Source organism: Lactuca serriola, chromosome 8, assembly GCF_051521515.1.
Source record: "Lactuca serriola cultivar US96UC23 chromosome 8, Lser_US96UC23_V15, whole genome shotgun sequence".
NCBI classification, from domain to species: Eukaryota; Viridiplantae; Streptophyta; class Magnoliopsida; order Asterales; family Asteraceae; genus Lactuca; species Lactuca serriola.
The window spans coordinates 18,292,305-18,308,888 of NC_136415.1; the positions used below are offsets into that span (position 1 = coordinate 18,292,305).

At 37.0% G+C, this 16,584-nt stretch overlaps 1 pseudogene across 1 annotated transcript; it reads left to right on the plus strand.

Annotated features, from left to right (window-relative positions):
• Positions 1–2,860: 2,860 nt before the first annotated feature.
• LOC145068879 (cationic amino acid transporter 1 pseudogene) lies at positions 2,861–5,943 on the plus strand (annotated as a pseudogene). Its single transcript, XR_013689169.1, has 2 exons — positions 2,861–3,074; positions 3,847–5,943. The product of XR_013689169.1 is annotated as a cationic amino acid transporter 1 pseudogene (transcript).
• Positions 5,944–16,584: the final 10,641 nt, after the last annotated feature.

Below are 16,584 nucleotides of genomic sequence, written 5' to 3' on the forward strand. Positions count from 1 at the left end.
CAGTCCTCCCCACCTTAATTATACATGACTAGCATATGTTAGGCGATTATAGAAAGGCCTCGTGAGAATCCATTCATGAAAGGTACACTATTCAGAAACACTCAGGACCCTCTATAGTTCCGCGTCGACTCTATCGGTCCAAGTATCCGCGATAGTGATACACGGGACGAAACCCGAGATGCCAAGAACTTGTGTGCCCGTTCAACACATGGCCCTATCGGCCCTCATTCTATATCATGTCGATGTATGCCAACTTCGATGTCCCTATCAATCATGGTTCGACTTGATACAACCATGTGTAAATCCCTAGTGTTGTGTAAAAGGAACTTTCACCATAGCCATTTCGGCAAATAAAGGTTTTCCTAAACCTAATAATAATAAAACCTAATGTGATCCGTCGGTCGTCGCTCTTATCTAAAAACTTTCCGAAATACCCCTGAGTAGGGTATTGCGCGCTGTTAACCAACCCCTTCTTAGACAGATAGGAACCGAAGTGAAAGACACTGCAGGCATTCCGGAAGACGATAACCACCCGAAACCTACTCCGTAGATCCCACAGAAAGACCCTTCGCAACTCACAATCAGGTTCGTGAATCAAGAGGAAAGAACTCATGGGATTGACTTCTATTAACTGAGTATATGCATAAAAGTGGTATATAATTGAGATAAAAAAGATTTAAGATGTGTGCTTCCTCCTTACTCCCTGTTCCTCGTTGGGTTGTGGGTCTAGGGTGGAGTCGCACAACTGAACATCCTGCCGACCTCAATTATATACGGCTTGCATACACCAAGTATTAGTGGTTAAGCCGCATAACTGGTCTTTTTTCGGTAATTACCAAGATTCTTCTCATTGAGAAAACGCCACGTGATTTTCCGGAAGAAAGTTGGACAATCTTAGTTGTTTCTGATCGTCGAATCTTCGGTAACATCCACCCAATCACGAGCTAACGCCTTTTCTTTGGACGATGTCCATTGCTTTGGAACCGGCCTTCCACTTTTTTTTTTGGTTGTGAGCGATTCTCTTCCAGCTCCGATTCCATTTCGGGGACGAATTCGGATTCCGCTTGACTTGGGAATTGGTTTTGGTTTTCGAATTCATTGGTGAGCCAGGAATATCATCAAATGGATTGAAGTCATTGTCCATTTGAGATGATAAATTCATTTGTGGTTGGTTTTGAAATTGGAGTTGCCTTTGAAATTGTGGTTGGTTTTGGAATTGAGGTTGGTTTTGGTATTGTGCTTGACCTTGAAATGGGTAGTATACTCTACCAAAGTGTAAATTTGGTGGAGAATAAATAGGTCGATCTCGTTGATTTGAACAAAGTTTGGAGAAGAAGATGAGATATTTAGGTTTTGGGGTTTTTTTAGGTCTTGTGTTGGAAGGGGAAGTCATTTTTTTTTGACAAAAATGATATGTTTGAGTGAAAAAATGAAGATGATGAAGTGGTTTAAAATATGAGAAATATTTGTGTTTATATATGGTAAAACTGTAAGATTTTTTGAAGATTTAAAATTAACGGCAAGAAAAGTGTGGGCAACGACTCAATTTTTTAAACCAAACAATCTCTCTCGTCGGTAAGAACTAGCCGAGATGTTCATCGAGATTGTCGAGTTCAATGCCGAGACCACACCTGGTAGCCTAATAGTTGATAAAACAACTAATAATCTGATAACTGTATATTCCTTGGTGCAAAGAACTACCATTGAAAGAAATTGTTTTCTTTGGAGGGCAACGCAAACAAAAATTTCATCACTTCATGCCCTTAGATCAAGAGGTGTTGAAGTAGAAACAATATATTATGGGGCTTGTATAAATGAATATGAGTGTGCTAACCATATTCTTACTCATTGTCCGTTTTGCTCGATTGGTGAAAGACAAGATGTTAAACTAGTGTGGAATAACGGATCAGGTGTTCAGTAACGTGGGTGAGTGGCTCACTTTTTTGGCTAACTGGAGCAGTACTTCTAGGCGACAAAAACGTTTTAGAATAATCAGTTATGGACTAATATGGTGCCTGTGGAAGTTTCGAAATGATCACATCTTTTCCCAAAGATCCGTATGTCCCCTCAAGTCTGTCGAATATGTTAAGTCGGTGGTTCATTTATAGATTAGAAGTATGGGTAAAAGTGGTTGTTGTGGGTGGAACGAATGGTTGATCTCCCCATTCAGTTGTTTCTAAGGCTTGGGGGAGTGGTGCGGTAAGGGAGTGCAGTATCGCTACCGTGGCAGCGGAACACCACCCCCTGGCTGCGGTTTAGGCCGCAGTGTGGTAGAAATTCGCTCTCTCTCTCTCTCTCTCTCTCTCTCTCTCAACCAATCTTTTTTCTTCTTCTTTCTTTTATCTCTCCTTATCTTTTTCCCACTCCCACCATGCGGTCTCAAAGTGTTAAAATGAGAAAAAATTATGAGTTGGCGTCTACGTGCAATATGAGGGAGTGCACAGTTTATGTGGCATCACTCCCTCCGACCTAAGTTATGTTTACATTTTGTTTTGGTTTTTGTTTCTTTAGGCTTTAAACTTTTGTAACTGATTTACTACTTCTAGTTTTCCTTCTAGCTATTGGGGGCCTCTTTTTAAAAAATTGGTTGTTCAAAAAAAATCTAAAGGTAGATTTTGATAAACCAAGTTAGAAACAATAAATATCATAAATTTTTAAAATGTACTTAATCTACAATTTTACATTCTCTTGACCGAATCAATCTTAATTGTTAAGGTGATAAACGTTATTATTATGTATTAACAAATTCCCCTGTTTTATGGCCTAACTTTATTGAAAGTTCAAATTGAAAAATCCAAAGTAATGTAAAAGAAGTCTACGACATTCTCTTCTCTCAAAAATTAAAGGAATTAAGGGGAAAAGAATGAAATAACACTGCGAAACTTTATTTTACTTTTTATTACTCCGCCGCACTACAATATGCGCCTCTTATTTAATACGCATTCTTTCTCAAAGATTCATCTCCGGTGACTTTGTTTCACGCTTTTCATGATTATATTTGTAGTTTCTACTTCATATATTTTTCAGTCATTCAAATTCGTCACCGACTAAAGCCTCCTCGATTCAGTAAACAGGTACAAGTTCGATTTTGAGTAATTTAACACAGATCTAAATTATAAATCCATCGTTTCAATTTTGTTTCATGCATATGAACGACATGGGCAGAAAACCGATTGGTTTCAAGCAGATTAATTAATCATGAAAACGTACATATATCAGTTATATGATCGATTTATTCAGTTTAAAGGCATATAGGGAGACAATGGGTAAGGGTTTATGGTAAATCAGGGAGTTCGTTCGTAGTGTGTTCTTAAACCCTAGGTGTATAATGCATGCATATTTGATGCGCTTTTTTCTGTAATTAATTCCTTGGCGTATTAATGCATGCATATTTGATGCACTTTTTTCTGTAATTAATTCCTTGATATTGTCTTATATCAGTAAAGTAAGAACTGCTATAGCAGAATAATTAATGTCCAACTCTACTTTTGATTACCAATTAAGTTGCACCCTGTTTCGAGATTCGATATGTGTAGATTTCTCTGGTACAACTTGTTAATGCATAAATGTTTGATGCAATTTCTCGCTTTGATTCTACGATAATTGGATTATCAGTTAGTAAGAACAGTTTTATTCAAAAAAAAAATTAAGAAGTTAAATCTGCAACAATAGGTATCTTACACAGTTTAGCACAATCTCTTCGTTGTTAGGTTGAATATATGTTCGATTTACTTTTTGTATCAATTTGGTATTTGTCAGTTGTAGATGTGAAAGTTGCTCCGTTTGTAATGTATATCTGATTTGAAAACCGTTTGATTTGATGAAGATGTAATTTTCGTTTTTCAGGACAAACATGGTGAGCGCAAACGACGATAGCAATGGTGGACAACGAAACAACACCAATAACATGAAAAAACGATCATGTGGATGCGTGAAAGATGATTTCCTCCCGGAAGAATCATTCCAAAGCTGGTCAAACTACGGGAAAGCTTTACTGGAAACCAAAACACGTCTCAAAGATCGTATTCTCTCCCGATCATCAGACCAGCTTGAGCTCCATGACATGCGAGCTCGAAGCCAGAACGAAATGAGAAAGACATTAAACTGGTTTGACCTAATTTGGTTCGGAATCGGAGCAGTCATGGGCGCCGGAGTTTTCGTTCTCAGTGGTGAAGCCGCCAGAGATCTCGCCGGACCTGCTCTTCTCTTATCTTATCTCATTTCCGGTTTTGCCGCTTTACTCTCTGTTCTCTGCTACACCGAATTCGCAGTCGAACTTCCGGTAGCCGGTGGCTCATTCGCTTACCTAAGAGTTGAACTCGGTGACTTCATCGCCTACATTGCTGCCGGAAACATCTTATTCGAATACGTAGTTTCCGGCGCCAGTGTGGCACGTTCCTGGACTTCATATTTTGCAACTTTATGCAATCATCATCCTAATGATTTCCGACTGAACGTCACAACATTAACAGAGGGTTTCAACCACTTAGATCCAATAGCAGTCGGCGTTTCAATTCTCATTTGTCTCCTCGCATCATTCAGCATCAAAGGCTCATCGAGATTCAACTCCATTGCAACCATAATCTACATGTCTCTAATGTTGTTCATGTTAATAGCGTTGAGCACAAAAGTCAACACATCAAACTTCCAACCTTTCACTCCGTTCGGTGTCCGGGGGATTTTAAAAGCTTCATCGGTGCTTTTCTTCGCATACGTCGGGTTTGATGGAGTCGCAACGCTCGGAGAAGAAACGAAGAATCCGGGTACGGATATTCCGATCGGGTTGGTCGGATCTATGACGATAGTCATCACGATTTACTCACTTCTCGCCACCGTTTTATGCCTGGCGCAACCGTACAACCAAATTGACAGGGACGCTCCTTTCACGGTGGCGTTTCAGGCGGTGGGAATGAATTGGGCGAAATATATAGTCGCGTTAGGCGCTTTAAAAGGGATGACGACTGTTCTTTTGTCGAATCTTATAGGGCAAGCTCGGTATTTCACACATATTGCTCGGACCCACCTAGCGCCACCTATTCTGGCAGTGATTCATAAGAAACGTGGAACGCCGATGAACGCCACCATCATCATGACAGCGGCGAATTGTTTAGTAGCGTTCTTCACAAGCCTTGACATTCTCGCAAACCTTCTTTCGATCGCGACTCTGTTTATCTTCTCTTTGGTGGCTATCGCGTTGATTGTGAGAAGATACTATTCCACCGGAGTGACGTCAGATTCCGATAGAAACAAGCTGATTGTGTTTTTGAGTTTGATTATCGTTTCGGCTGTGGGTGGCGGGACTCTGTGGTTCTTGAATGTGAATAGTTGGGTTGGATATGTGATTGTGGGTGGGGTTTGGTTTTTGGCAACGGCGGGGCTGCAGGTGACGGTGAAGCAGGCGAGGAAGCCGAAGCTGTGGGGAGTTCCGATGGTTCCATGGTTACCGGCGGCTAGTATTGGTGTTAATTTGTTCATCATGGGATCGATTGATGGAGCATCGTTTTTGAGGTTTTTGGCGTGGACTGGTTTGTTGCTGGTGTACTACTTTCTTGTTGGATTGCATGCTTCGTATGATGCATCAAAGGGTGGTGGTGGTGATGGTGATGGTGATGGTAGCAAGACGGATGTAGAAGGCGGAGGAGTGTCGGCTACTTCTGAAGCTGAAATGAGCACGATAACTACTAGCAGTAAATGAATTCTTGCGTGATGTGTTTTTACTTTTTACAGTTTTGGTTAACTTTATTGACTTTTGGAATCGTAAATGTAGCCCACCACCGTCCACCATGGTGGCCATCATCGGCCATGGTCATGACACGCCACCGTTGTCACTACCTTTAACTTGAATTGCTAGTGTCGACCACCGTGATGTGGCCCTTTGTTTGAATGAACTGAAACTTTGGAACAAACATTTTCTTTCTTTTTCAAAATTTTATCGTTTAAACATGTTTCAGTAGCAAGTTGCATGTGTCATATAAGGAGATCAATATGGACCAATTTTGATCTTAAACCGAACCTAAACCCATATCGAAACATATCGCTTTGGTTTCTTAGTTTTCACATTCTTTTCCTGTTTTAAACCGAATCCAAACCCAAATCTTAACCTTGAACTTGCTCACAACCACTTGAGAAATCATTATATAAGATGAGGGGTACATGTTTGTTGTATTAGCCGATGCAGGACTCCTAAAAGCTAAGAGGAAAAGGAAACGTGTAACTTGTTGTATAGATGAGGAATATGGCAGAGCTTTCATTTGGGCACCAATGTAGGATGGTTACGTCAAGAATAAGACTCAAACTATAGACATTACTCATAAAGACTTAACGTTTTAATCAGAGACAACTTATGATGAAATTAGATAAATTTAATAGATACATAAAATATATTTTTTAAAACTTTATTCAAATTGGTTCGGTTTAGTTTTAGTGGGCCGGTTTCTAATACACAAACCAAACCCAAACTGAATTTTTCGGATTCAAAAAATCAGAACCCAAAAGTGGTGGTTTGTGTTTGATTTCGATTTTTCGTTTTTGGTTTTGCTCGACCCTAATGTAAGTTGAAATAAATAGATAATAAACATTGTTATCAAAGAATTTAGCTTCATTATGTGTTTAGAACATGAGTTATTGATCGTTGTGGAACTAATCAAGAAACGCTAATACGTAATAATATGTAGTTCATGTTAGATTTATGAACATTACAATTAATTAAAAATGATGTAATACAAGTGTGGGTTGATTGGTAGTCTTTGTAGAGTAGAATGCTTAAATTGGACTCAACATCCAAAGTTTGATTTTATTTCATGTATGTTGGTAGTTACTCGGTTTAACACTATACTTTTTAAACACCATTTTATATTGATAAAAATGTGTTTCTACAAAAGTTTTTCAACAATTATCAGAGTTTATAACTTTTCAATGTTACAATCAATATCAACAAATATAGTGTAAGTTGAAAGGATTACTAAACCTTCTTTGTTTCCTTTAGTCATTTTCACTATCTTCGCTCTTCTCTTCCGCTTCCACACCTAAGTACATAGCACAAACTATGTAAGTCTGAAGACTCATGAGTTACATGAGTTTTTAACTCAACTTTGATTTATTATTAAGGAATTTTACTTTGTTTTGTAGAGACTTTATCACATAAAGTCCTAACAAAAATGATCCTAGCACATAGGGCCATGGAAAAACAAATCAATCGGAGGCTAGTAGGAACCATGTCCATCCCGATGTTGAATCACTGTTGCCTGATACCCTACTTCCTCATTAAGCCCATGTTGCTTCACGCAAGCCTGCCACCATAAATCTCATCAAATTCATGCCGCTACATGGAAACATGCAACTGTGAATCTCATCAGACCCATGTTGTTACGTGAAATCCTGGAACTGTGAATCTCATCAGATCTATGCCGCTACATGAAAGCCTGCAACAATGAACCTCGCCCGATCCATGCCGCTACATGAAATTCTGACACTATAAACTTGTAAGGCAATCTAATCCTTTCACGAACGCTCTCTATAAAGCTTCAAACTTTCTTTATATAGTTTGTTCTTTTTATCATTCTCTACAATATAGAGGCATATGACGACATCTATTTCATGTAGCTTTTCATTAAGCTTTTAGCACAAATTCACACTCAAAACATTTATCATACAACTTTCCCCGCAAAGCTCATAATAAATGTATACACATATAAGCTTCTTGCCTATATAGCAAATAACCAAACATACAGGCATCTTGCCAGTGACTCATCTAGTCCTATGCATAGTGTAAGTCCATCCTACGAGCCATGTAGTGTCGCAATATTTGTTGACTTTTGTTAACTTTTCTTTAATGATAATGTACAACCTATCTCAACTTTCGATGACCATAACTTTCTTCTACGAACTTAGATTTTAACGGTCTTTATATCCGTGAAACCGTCACGGGTCGAACTACGAATTTCTTTTAATAAGCATTTGCTAATAACTTATACATTTTTCATTAATCATTTTCTTTAAAAGTAACAATTTTTCAGTCGTTACACTCAGGCTATATAGATTTAGGTCCCGTTTGATAGTTGCTGACTGAGAAATAGCTAACTCGGAAATGTCTGTCTGGGTAAGAAATTTCGACCGAGTAAGAAACTATGTTGTTTGATTGTACATCTGACTGAAAAAAATGACCATTTAACCCTTCTTCTATATACAATGATGAATGAAGTTGCTGAAAAATTTAAAAAACATACAAATTGTCATATAAAATGTAAATTACACACAAATCCTTTAAAATTCCAAATAAAAATTATAAAAGACATCATTGTTTTTATAAAGTTATATGATATGTATTTCAAAATGAGAAATGAATTTTAAAGGAATAGAAATTTACATGATATGTAGACATACAATTGGTTTTCATTGCGCAATCTATCAAACACATGCTATACATTAAGATGATTAAATATAAAAGAAATCCATGTGTAATAAATCAACTAAATGTGAACCAGTCATGCATATTGAAATCAAGAATAAAGAAATAGTTCTTGATTAAAATTTATGAGGAATAATCAAAGCACATAGGACCAATTATCACTTCGTCATTTACCATATCCAATACAAAGCACATGAATTGATTTCATTATCACATAATCTAATTCAGCACGTCAATTTTGACTTTTTATTTGACTTTTGGATTTCAAGATCAGAACTCCAAGGCTTAAATCAGGCGATTCAATAGCAAAATAAACATTCAAGAGCAAACAAGCAGCACAAATCAAAACTTTCTTATTCAGATTTTCAAAAATCAAGAGCATAAATCGGAACATTTAATAGCAAAAATCGGAGCATTCCCAGAAATCGGAGCATTCAAGTGTACCTATGAGATGAGGAAGGAGCTTCGATCGGTGGGTGGAAGAGGACAAATGGGGTCGACGATGCTTGCTGGTTGGGGAGAAGAAAGGAGTTATTGAAAGAGGATTCATCAGGAAGCGCTAGAAGAGATACATTAGGGAAGGGTATTATTGGAACCTTTCTCAGTCAGCCCAATTTTCACTTCTTTCCCATTCAGATATTCCTTTGCGAGTCAGATGCACAAAACTTGATTATCAAACACTTATAGCCGACCGAGTCAGCCAAAAAGGTCTTACTCGACTCGGCCAAAAAGGTATGACTCGACTCGTATGAAGGCTTAATGTGCATGATGTCTCATGTGAAGAAATTTGGTCCTAAAACATAACTTATTTATTTGCAGCCTTTTGGTTTTAGGATTTAACATGTTTTAGGTTTTGTATAGCCCTGAAAGTGTATGTAAGACTCAATGTTGAGCAAGGCATGTAGATGTTATGAGTAATAAGGGACAATATATAGATGAGAAATTAAATATCCTCCTAAAATTTCTTCCTACTTATCTTCCTACCAATGTTAAATGATGACGAATAGATTAAAACATTATTAAGAAAAATTAAATGTGACACATGTCATCATTTGACATGGGTAGGAGGGTGATAGGAAGAAATTGTAGGAGGATATTTAATTTCTCTATATAGATTTACAAATTTGATCTGAGATTAATTTTTTTTTGTTTGTTTAAAATTAACTTTATTTTATATTCTTTTTCTAAATAGTTTAAGTTTCTCTTTGAAAAAATATATACTTTTTTAGCTATTATGTACTTTTCACAACATTTTTATACTTGTATTACAACTTTTTTACAATATTTTATGAAGTTTTTATATCTTAAAATAAAAAATGATAAACTTTAAAAATGGTCCCTATAGTTTCACAAAATCTGAAGTTTGGTCCCCAATTTTAAAAAACCTCACAGATGGTCCTTGTGGTTTCAAAACTTCTAATGTTTAATCCTTACGGCTCACTCCGTTACCACTTAGCCGTTAACTTATTTTTCAATATTATACTGCAGGGGTAATTTTGTTATTTCACTTGTAACCTTCACTCTTTAATATGAAATGATTACGTATTGTTTGCACATCAACTCCATAACTCGTCCCTCTCCCAAAAACATACCCAGTTACAGTTGTAATCATCACACCATTTCCATCTTAGAAGCAAGAATAGAAATTGGGATTTAGGGTATAAACAGAAGAAATCGCAATGGCGCTGTCAATATGGTGTTTTCGAGGAAAAATCGCAATTGTGCAGGACTTGTGAAAAAGATACGGTACGATACTACAAAAAAAACTTGTTTTTTTCGTTTATTGTGGTCACATAGAGAAATCATTAACTTTACCGTTTCTTTTTTTGTGTTTGCAGAAGGATATGACAACTATTTCACGTTGTAGATACACTACAGTGGTATCTTCGCCAAAGCACCTGGAAGGAAATACATTGATGGTATTGTTTCATATGTACATGATATTGACACTGACTTATTTTCAGTTCATGAGCTTGATGACATGGTTCGAGAACTAGTCTATAAAACTGAGCAAACCCTTTACTACCATTTATGTATCCCTGAATACCCTTTAGGCTATGGCTTAATGCCTTTAGGTAATGACCAAGATGTACTTAAAATGGTATCGTTTGTCCCTAACACAGACTTATAATGGTGTATATTGAAAATGGTCAGACTAGGGTACCTAGTTATTATAAGTCTCCTTCTAAATTTGTTATTGAAGAGTTGGAGCCTGATAATGTATCACCTGAAATGAATAGGAAGAAACCTTGTAGTAGAGAAGCAGGATAATGTAGTAGAAATCTTGATTTAAACCAGTCTGTAAACCCTGTTTTTAAGCAGTCACAAGTATTAGATGTTGATGAAGGGCATTATTACTCAAAGAGTATTCTACCATATATAAGGTAACAGGTTAGCCAACAAAGTAATGTCATTTATGTGGTTAATCATGAAATTGAAACCCAAGAACAAGTGGTCAAGCATGAAACTAAAACTCAAGAGGAAGTGGTCAATCATGAAACTGAAACGCAAGAGGAAGTGGTCAATCATGAAACTGAAACTCAAGAAGAAGTGATCAATCATGAAGTTGAAACTAAAGAACTAGTGTAACATCCTGACTCCCAGGTATAATATTTATATATTTAATTATGAGTTGATTGGCCACATGGGTTTTTATGACCAACTCAACGAACCGAAGGGACCAACTCGCCGAGTTGGCGTTGTGAGAGGAAACCCTAAATCTCCGGGGTTGGGTCCTATTTAAAGGACCTTAAGCCCTCATTTCTGCCTCACCAGCCACCTTACTTCCCTGTGTGAAACCCTAATCGTCTATATTGAGCTAAGAGAGAAAGAGAACTAATCTTTGGGCATTTTAGTGCACCTTTTGAAGAGAAGAGAAGAGTATCAAGGAAAGGAACAAGAAAAGGTTGTTGGATCTAGTGTTATTTCATCTATAGCTTCTGTTGAAGGTAAAAAGTCGTCACCTTGCTCATTATTGTGATTAGATCTCGTTTTCATGGAGTTTTAGGGATTTTTCCATCTTTCCTTAATACTTTGAGTGTGTTGAACTCAACAAGAGACCGAGACTTCAAATCTGGACCTTGTAAGGTCCCTAGAGTCCAAAGGTCCTAGCTTTATCCAGCTAGAGAGGAGCTTTTATGCTTAAGACCCTAAATGGAGCTTGTTTTGGCATTTCAAGCCCTAAGTGCCATGCATGGACGTAAAGATTGTAGCTTTACATGGTATCTCAGCCTTGGGATGCTAGATCTAGAGTTTGGGGTTGTGAATTTGCCTTAAAATGTCTGAATGAGAAAAGAGGCTTAAGGGACTCGTCGAGTTGATGAGCCAACTCGACGAGTCGGCTAGCGTTTTCCCCGATAAGTCTGGACATGAGTAACTCGGCGAGTTGATGAAACAACTTGAGGAGTTAAATTGAGTTTTCGTGACTTTTCTGAAGGAACGAGGGGACTCGACGAGTCACATAGATGCACTCGATGAGTCGGGTCAACATGGACTGTTGACTCAAGTGTTGACTTTAGTTGACTTTAGGGTTTGGTCAAGACAGGGATTATGGAGACCATGGAGGGGTAGAATGGTCTTTTACCCATTCCAAGAGTTAGAGAGAGAGAGAGAGAGAGAATAACCTTTGGTTTATCTAGAGTTGTGATTGGAGTGTTAATTAGAGATAGTTGTCATATGTGTTAGGCGGAGGCTAGATCAGTGATTCGTGTACGAGGTTTATTTTCTTGCTTACGAGGTGAGTCTTCTCACTATACTTACCTTAAATGGTAATTTCGTGTGACCGAAGGGTCTTGTGTGCTTATATTGAGTATTGTGATATCATGCATTATGTCTTTGTGATTTATGTTGTGTATTATATTGAGCTTTACTGATTTAGGACCGGAGGGTCCACCCGAGTTGTGGGACCGAAGGGTTCCACTGAGACACATCAACCAGAGGGTCTTATTTAGCCACGGGAGGCTAATGAGTTATGTGTCGTATTTTAGGGAACTCACTAAGTTTCGTGCTTATCGTGTTAAGTGTTATGTGTTTCAGGTACTTCTCAGGATCACGGGAAGGCATCAACTTGATTGTACACACTAGTTAGAGTTTACATTTTGAGGATCCTGGATTGTGTTTAACAATTTATGAACATGTGTTTTTGATAAATTGTCATTTGGAGATTTATGAACTGTGTTTTATGAGAATTATGTGATTCTAAAAACGAAAAAAAATGTTTGAAAATTTACGGTGTTACAACCAGTGGGAACTTCCCATGTAGAAGAACCAAGTAGGTAAGCTGGTGATGGAGTCCATACTGCAATAGTTGATGAATTTAAACCATTTTGTAGAGGATTATTCAATTTATGTTGATTATGATGTTGATTATAATGTCCAAACTTCATGTGAACATAAACCATAAGTGGATTATCTAGAGGGTATGGTGAGTGATGAGAGGCTTTCTATTATGAGAGTAGATATGGTTCCGAGGGTAGTGGATATGATTCTGATGATAGTGACTACAATGTGGATGAGTCTAACATACAATTTGATGTTGATTTAGACATGGATGAATTCCATAATGTTGTTGATGTAGATGAACATGGAATCTTAAACAATCATTCAACATATGAAGGGAATGACATGATTGATAATGAGTTGGAAGTTATTGCTACTGATGATTATCAGTTTGTAGGATTTCATGAAGATGATAGGAAGATAATGCTTAAGGAGTTGAGTAAGTCATGTAGATGATCACATGGAGAGATTCATGTAAAACCATTTAAGGTGGGCCAGATCTTCAAAACAAGCTTGATGTTAAAAACTTCATGAATTAACATGTTGTAGAAACAAGGAGGTCTCTATACCTAGCAAAAAATGACAAAATCAGGATTATGGTGAAATGTAAAGGTGTTGTAAGTCAGTCATTTAAAGCAGTTGATGGTGGTGGGCCATCAACTAGAAGTAGGCAAAGTGCAAGGGTAAAGATGTAATTGCCAATAAATGAACATGTCCTTGGGCAGTACAAATGTCGAGGGTTAATGAAAATCAGGATTGGTTGGTGAAAACAGTACAAGATGAACATAAATGTTTGCAAACAAGGGCAGTTAAAGCTTGCACTTCCAGATATGTAGCAAACTTAATTGTTCAACAAATTTAGAGTAACCCTAAAATTCAAGTCAAAGCCTTACATGAAGACTTGTGCAAGAAACTAGTGCTAGGAATGTCATTGCAAAAGGTTGCTAGGGTAAAGACAATGGTTGAATGTATCATTAGTGGGGACTATGAAATACATTATGGATTTTTGAGGGATTATGTGTTGGAGATACTAAACACTAATCTTGGTACAATAGTTAGGATCAACATGTATCCAGAAACCCCCTATCTATTACTACAAGAACTATTATTAGAATATATGTCTGTCTGGGTGCATTGAAGTTGGGATTTAAAATTGGGTTAAGAGATTTTATAGGAGTGGATGGTACATTCTTGAAGGGCCCTTATCATGGGCAAGTGTTAACCATTGTGGGGTTGGACTCAAACAACGGCATATACCCTGTAGCATATGCAATGGTAGAGCCAAAATCAACAAGTAGTTGGACCTGGTTCTTGGAACTGTTAGGAGAAGATTTGGATCTGGGAGCAAATTCAAATTTTACATTCATTTATGATAGACAAAAGGTATGTATCACCTAACTATTTTTCTTATTACTATTGCTATATGGATTTGGGTAATTGATGTTGCTTACATTTACTTTTGTTTAGGGAATAATACCAGCATCGAGGAGGTTTCCCCAATGCAGAAGACATGTTTTGTTTGAGGCATATCCAGGAAAATATAAAGAAATAGTGGAAAGGAAAAGACTTAAGTGACCATCTTTGGGAGTGTGGTAGAGAAACAACAGTCAATCACTTTAACAGAGCAATGTATAAGTTGAAGAAGTTCAATGAGGAGGCTCATGCTTGGGTTTTTAATATTCCAACAAACACTTAGTCTAAATTTCACTTCAGTGGTATGTTTCTAGAAAATTAATGATAAATCTTAATCTTGCTTGTTGTGTTTTTACTATATGTGTAATTGTCTTCTCTTAATATGTATTATATAGGTAGGGCACACACTGATTGTTTGTTGAATAATATTTGTTAGGTATTCAAGTCTAAGGTAGATGAGGGTAGGGATAAACCTATTATCACTTGCTTAGAGTATATTAGACAGTATCTCATGAAGAGATTGTGTGTGGTGCAAAAGGAAATAGATAAGTGTGAAGGACCACTAACCCCTACAACAACTACAATGTTTGACAAGATTAAGACTGATGCAGCTAAGTATGTGGCTAAATATAATGGGGTAGGAAAGTACCAAGTGTCAAGCACATGACAAGATCAGTATGTGGTAAACTTGAATGAGCAAAGTTGCAGTTGTAGGTTTTGGGATATTACTGGTTTTCCATATAGACATGTTGTTTGTGCTATATGGGACAAAATTGAAAATGGAGAAAATGACCCACATGTTGATGAATGGATCCATCCTTGCTATAGGTTATCGACATGGGAAGCCATTTATTTCAACAAAATTGATCCACTGAATGGATGTTCAATGTGTCGTAAAAGTGATTACCCATTCACTTTAAATCCACCAAAATATAAAACACATGTTTGTATTTTAATTAGGCCTAATGTGTAGTTTGAATGTGAACATGCAATTTATTCATTTTTAACTATAATATATCAATATGTCTAGGTTGGGAGGCCCAAGAAGAAGAGAAGGAGAGGTGTTGATGAGCCCAACATCCAAGCAGGTAAATTGACAAGGAGATATCTGACAGTCACTTGCTCAAAGTGTCATAACAAAGGGAACAATTCCATAACATGTAAAGGGAAGGGAGACAGTGGTCAAGTTGGAGGGGGCTGAAAACTATGTTTAGTAGTTATTAAGATGTTTGTGTTGTAGGTCTTTTGAAACTAAAGTCATGTTTGTTTGTTTGAAACTGTAATGTATGTAAGAACTTAAATCATGTTTAATTGTTTTAAAACTTAGTAGGATGGTTGTGTTAAGAACTTTACAACTTGGCATGTAATGGTGTGTATGCACATTTTGACAATGAATTAATCTGTTTTGTGTACTACCCTTCAAAGATTCATTTATAATAATGTACATTTCAATTGCACATCCAAACGATCCAAAAGTTGCATTTACAATACACTTAACAATTGCAAATGAAAAACATTCAAGAAATTCAACATTCAACTATAACAAAGTACATTCCATTACCATTCCATAATATTGATTTGCTAGAAACTAAAGTTCATTACAATTCCATTACATTGATCTGATACATAAACCAAAATACAACAACACCAATTCCAGAACCCCCTACATAAACTGAAAGCAAAAAACCCTATTCGATTAAAATCTAAAAACCCCTACACCGGTTACAACCCAAAAACCCAAATTACATTACCATCCAAACTTTCACAAGATACTTACTGATTATAATAAAACCAAAAAAGAACACCCATGAACAAAACAACATCAAATGGTAGTTCCATAGTTTAGTACTCGCAATAGCAACCCTCTCTTCCAATCAATTCATTGATCTTATCAAACCTGGAATCACCACCAATGCCCTAGCACACATAGGAGGATCAGACCATCGAAGGAACCCGCATCTTGTACAGTTCCAAAATTACCTTACAGGGTTACGATCCGTCCATGAAGTGATCTTCATTGCTTCATTCCCACATTTGCAAGTCACCATCTTTGAATGCGAAGCGATTGGATATTGTAAAGGGTTCAACGGTCAACGAACACTGGAAGGGAGAAGAGAGATGACGATCGCAGATAAAGGGTTTGCCCAAAACTCGGGCATGCAATCTTTCTTTTAAAGAGTGAAGGTTACAAGTGAAATGACAAAATTACCCCTGCAATATAATATTGAAAAATGATTTAACGACTAAATGGTAACGGAGTGAGCCGGAAGGACTGAACAATAAAAGTTTTGAAACCATAAGGACTATCCATGAGGTTTTTTAAAATTAGGGACCAAACTTCAGATTTTGTGAAACCACAGGGACCATTTTTGAAGTTTTTTCTAAAAAAAATTGATAAAATTCTTTACAACAATTTAAAACTTTTTGTTTTTTTAAACATGCATTACAATTCTTTTATGTTGTCATAAAAACAATTTACGACTTCT